Below are 6000 nucleotides of genomic sequence, written 5' to 3' on the forward strand. Positions count from 1 at the left end.
CTACTACCTTGAAGAATGAGCTCTAGGCCTGGCAGCATTCATCGCAAGCTGACTGAAGAGCTCTTAATCTTTAAGTGAACATCAGTGGAGGCCTGGCAGAGCTCCCTGTGGAACCGTGATGGTGGTGGCCACAAAGAGAGGCTCCTCTGCCTGGGGAAAGGGCAGAGAAGAATGGGAAGAACTTTGTCTTGTGGTTCGAGTGCCAGCTTAGCTTCAGTAGAATGGGACACCAGGTAAATTTCTAAGGTTTTTTACTTCAATCCCTGGCTCCCAGATATCATCTGTGGACCCTCCCAGGGCCTAGGGTAACTCGCCGCTCTGAAGGTGGAAACACAAACCTCTAGCAGGTATTTGGACCTGAGAAGATTGTGTATTGGGCCCTGGACCCTGCTGCTTGGGCCTGCTCCCACACTGTGGAGTATGTTTTCATTTTCAATACATCTTTGCTTTTGCTGCTTCATTCCAAAAAAAGGGGGGGTGGGGGGGCAAAGGACTTGAATGGACATTTCTCCAAAGAAGATACACAAATGGCCAATAAACACGTGAAAAGATGTTTGACAACATTGATCAGTGGGAAAATGCAAATCAAAATTATAATGATTAAAACCCTCAACAAAATCAGCATAGAAGGGACTACCTTAAGGTCATAAAAGCCATCTATGACAAACCCACAGCCAACATTATACTAAACGGGGAAAAGTTGAAAGGATTTCATCTGAGAACTATAACAAGTCAAAGATGCCCACTTTCACCACTTCTATTCAACATGGTACTAGAAGTTCAAGCCAGAGCAATCCAAGAGAAAAAAATAAGGGGCATCCAAATTGGCAAAGAGGAAGTCAAACTGTCACTGTTTGCTGATGATCGTATACATAGAAAACAGTATGGCAATTCCTCAAGGATCTAGAACTAGATGTACCATATGACCCAGCCATCCCATTACTGGGTATATACCCAAAGGATTATAAATCATGCTGCTATAAAGACACATGCACACGTATGTTTATTGCGGCACTATTCACAATAGCAAAGACTTGGAATCAACCCAAATGTCCATCAGTGACAGACTGGATTAAGAAAATGTGGCACATATACACCATGGAATACTATGCAGCCATAAAAAAGGATGAGTTTGTATCCTTTGTAGGGACATGGATGCAGTTGGAAACCATCATTCTCAGCAAACTATCGCAAGAACAGAAAACCAAACACCGCATGTTCTCACTCATAGGTGGGAACTGAACAATGAGATCACTTGGACTCAGGAAGGGGAACATCACACACCGGGGCCTATCATGGGGAGGGGGGAGGGGGGAGGGATTGCATTGGGAGTTATACCTGATGTAAATGACGAGTTGATGGGTGCTGACGAGTTGATGGCTGCAGCACAGCAACATGGCACAAGTATACATATGTAACAAACCTGCACGTTATGCACATGTACCCTAGAACTTAAAGTATAATAATAATAATCAATAAATTTAAAAAATAAATAAATAAATAAATAAAAAGACTTATCCAAAAAGCTCCTAGAACTGGTAAATGAATTCAGAAAAGTTTCAGGATGCAAAATTAATGTACACAAATCAGTAGCTCTGCCATATGCTAACAGTGACCAAACTGAGAATCAAATCATGAACTCAACCCTTTTCACAAGAGCTACCAAAAAAAAAAAAAAAAAAAAAAAAAAAACCAACTTAGGAATATACCTGTATACCTAACCAAGGATGTGAAAGACCTCTACAAGGAAAACTACAAAACACTGCTGAAAGAAATAATAGATGACACAAACAAATGGAAACATATCTCATGCTCATGGGTGGGTAGAATCAATATTGTGAAAATGACCAGCCTGCCAAAGCAATCTACAAATTCAATGCAATACCCATCAAAATGCCACATGTTGTGGAATGCCTAAATCAAGTTAGTTAGCATATGCATTACCTCACATACATACCTTTTTTTTGTGATGAAAACACTTAAAACCTACTCTCTTAGCAATTTTCAATAATACAATACATGGTTATTAACTATAGTCACTATGTCGTACAGTACTTCTATGAATTCAACTTTTTTAAATTCCACATTGGATTTTTTCTTGAAATTGTCAGTTATATTTTCAAGAAACTAAGAGAAGAGAAAATATAGTTGTTTATATTTGCCCACATACTAGCCATTTCTAGTACCGTGCATTTAGGCTCGAAGGGTGATGCAGAGTAATAATACGTGGTCTGTTTAGCATAGAACCTTCAATTTAGTTGAGGGTTACACACAAACATATAGGAAACATTTAAATAGCAATAAGAGTTTGCATCTAATTAGGTATCAAAATTATTGGCATAAACAAACTGTGTAACCAGGCTTTGGATCGGAAAGCAAGCGAATGTCATAGACAAAGGTTTAGAGGTGGGAATGAGCATAGCAAGTTCTCTACAGCAGGTAGAGGTCAGATTATGGAGCTAAACTCGAGACTTGGGGCTTTTTCATGTTAGTGGTTATAACGGAATCTTAAGGAAGTGACACAATCACAGCAGTTATTTTATGTGCAGGATTTATTTGAAGAGGAGGAGGCAGAGGATTTGAACCATGTACACATCAGTTACAATAAAAGGAAATTTGGTCTGGGACGGAGGTAGTAGGAATGATGAAGAAGGAATAGATTGAGAGACCTTTGGAAAAACATCATCAACTAGTGTCTTGATGTAGTGGTTGATAGGGAAGGAAGAACCAGGGAGGATTTCATGGTGGGGTTCTAATATGATGTAATCACGTAAGAAAAATTGAAGAAGTTGAGAAAGGAAGTTGGTTTGAATTTGGAAGAAATAGTAAAACTTGGAATGTATTACAACTGGGTAGACATCATGTTTTCCACTTAGAAAACACCAGCAGACCTTTGAAAATGAAGAAGTGAAACTCAGATTAGAGGTTAGAACTAGAAATAGACTTGTAGTGATCAAAAGAGAGGCTGCCCTGAAAAACAGATTTGATTTGGGTTATAAAGGTAGAAGGAAAATGCTGGGAAGGTTAGAGGCTGTAAAATTCTGGGAGGAGCAAGTGGGCAAGAGGTAGTGGGGATGGTTGGAAAAGGCTTTTTTTTTTTTTTTTTTTTTTTTTTTTTTTTTTGCCTTTTAAGTCCCTCCTTTCTTCAGGGAACAACCACCTCCACCTTCTCGTCGTGCTGCCACCAAGAATTCTCCGTGATCCTGCCCTTTACCATATTTGATGGATCCATTGTTAGCCCATTCAAAGTCTATTTTTGGGAATTTTCTAACTTGATCAAAGAAAACATCGGTAAGACATGAAATACAGCAGCTTCTCATATCTATATTCTCTACCATTTAGCCTATTACACACAGAAACGAACAGAGACAAGAAGTGAATATAGCTAAAACCTGCTTTTATTCAGTTCCTGATGTTCCAGAGGTCCAGCTATATCCTTGCCCTGTTTTGGTTTCATTGTATAACCCTTTATCATATTCCATGAACCAATACATACCACTTTTGCCTAAATCTGTTTGAACTGAATTTCTGGCCTTTGCTACCAAAAGATGTATGCTGCGCTGAGTGGTACAAAATCACATAAATGGAACAATTAAGTCCTTGAGCAGACACAGAGAGAAGGGATAAACGCATAAGTTAGTTGTGGACCAGGGAAAAAAAGCATCATTCTTAGAATGGCCTGTCTCAGACTCAATGGGAAATCTAAATAGAAGATTAAATTTCAGTACCAAAAAAAAAAAAAAGAACTGTCAGAGAAGATCTAAAGATCTTACACAGATTGTTTTATTCTACCTGATCCACTTTGTTTGCAAGGTATATTTAACTTGACAGGTTTATGATTAAATTTAAGTAAAGGTTTATTTATTTAATGGTGCTATTCACTTAAATACTGCCTGAGCAGGTGTTGCACTTTTTAAAAAGATTGGGGGAAGAAATGATGACACAGGCGTTAACCCCGAGCTTTTCTGTGCTTTTCTGTATATTTCTTAAATATACACAACTATTTAGTAGTTTGTAATTATGTTGGGAGAATGTTCCAAGTCCCTCTCATTCCAGGTCATCTCTTCTACTAATCATTCAGCAAATATGCTGTGTGCACTTGAGGGGCATCCATGCCCATAATAGAGGTAGGGGAAACTGAAGAAGAATTGATGAAGACAAAGTATATGGACTTCACTGTTTTACTGAGGGCCAGCCTCTCCCAAGTTGCAGACACAGTTCAGGTCCTCAGGCATCGCCTAGTTGGAGCAGAGAGGTAGTGGAGCCCTTCATATGTGGAAGTGTGAACACAGATATACATAGCCTGAGGAAAACAAGAGAAACCTAATCATCCATCTATGAACTTTAAGGATTTCCAGAGTTAGCCCCAGACATTCCAACCTCAGATTAATTACAGAAATAATTAATAAGAGCCTGGAGCAGGTGATATTTGAGTGCCTTTTGACTTGTTTAAATACCTGGTGGAATTAAGTAATTGTTTTTACACATGGTTTAGTTTGGTATAAACCAGGGGATTCTTACTGCACTACTTTGTGTCTTTTATTTTTCATTTAGATCTTCGAGCAATGAGTTTGAATATCATGTATAGAGGTTTTTCCACTACTTTTTGCTTCTAGGATATGAACTTTCAGAGAGACTCCAATTGAAAATAGTGTAGTCAGTTGTTTAGCCTGGGGGTTCTGGAGTCATAGTGGCTGATAATTGCAAATCTCAGCTCCAACACAGACCAAATTAGAAACATCAAATACCTATTAATAGATAAATGGATAAACACATTGTGATATATTCATGCAATGGTGTGCTACACAGCAGTGCAACTGAACATGGATGACCTCACAAACATATTGCTGAATGAACAAAGAAAGTTTTAGGGCAATTCGTATACTAGGATACCATTATTGCAGTTCTTAAATATCTACAAAACACCACATATTATACAGGGTTCCGTAAGTGTGTCAGAAAACAGGAAGAAATGTGTGAGAATTATAAACACCTCATTCAGGAGCGTGGTTACTGCTGATGGAAGAGTAGTATAAAAAGAGATTCCATTATTTTGTAGTGGTTCAGCTCTTAGGTTAGGAGATAGGTGTTTATTATTATTATATTATCATTTATACTTTTATGTATACCTGAAATATTATGATATATATTTTGAGATGGAGTTTTGCTCTTTCACCCAGGTTGGAGTGCAGTGGTGTGATCTCACCTCACTGCAACCTCTGTCTTCTGGTTTCAAGCGATTCTCCTGCCTCAGCCTCTCGAGTAGTTGGGATTACAGGCGCCTGCCACCATGCCTGGCTAATTTTTGTATTTTCAGTAGAAACAAGGTTTCACCATGTTGGCCAGGCTGGTCTTGAACTCCTGACCTCGTGATCCGCCCACCTCAGCCTCACAAAGTGTTGGGATTACGGGTGTGAGCCACCACATCCGGCCCTGTAAAATATTTTTTAAAGATTACATCACAGATTTGGCTCTGTTTTGTTAACATTACACACTATGTAAGCATTTTAAATATTTCTCTGACAGGACATTTACATGTAGATAACACAATTGTATAATGAGTTTCTCTCATTCTTAGAAAGTATTTTTTGGAAGGCATATTAACCATAAACAATTTAGTCTACTTCCTATGGCAGAATTAGTCTTCAAAAATGAAACACGACACAAAATAAATTCTAAGATTATAAAATGAAAGATTAATTTCTAGCATATGTTCTCTACCTTTAAAATTATTGGGCAAATATTCTATCTATATTTAGAAGAATCTATACTTGAAACAACTATTTTCCATTCTGAGTTAGAATGAAATTAAACATAGTTCCTAGTTAGTGGATTGAAGACAATATTTTGTAATTCACATTATTATGAACAAATTAACTTGAAATTATAATCTGCAAAAGAAAAAAGACTAGGTTTCTACTTCCAAATAAAAGGTATAATGAATTATGAAAATATAATTTAATGATGAAACATTTCCAATTATCAATTTATATTTTTCTT

Source organism: Macaca nemestrina, chromosome 4 (assembly GCF_043159975.1).
Source record: "Macaca nemestrina isolate mMacNem1 chromosome 4, mMacNem.hap1, whole genome shotgun sequence".
Classification (NCBI taxonomy): Eukaryota; Metazoa; Chordata; class Mammalia; order Primates; family Cercopithecidae; genus Macaca; species Macaca nemestrina.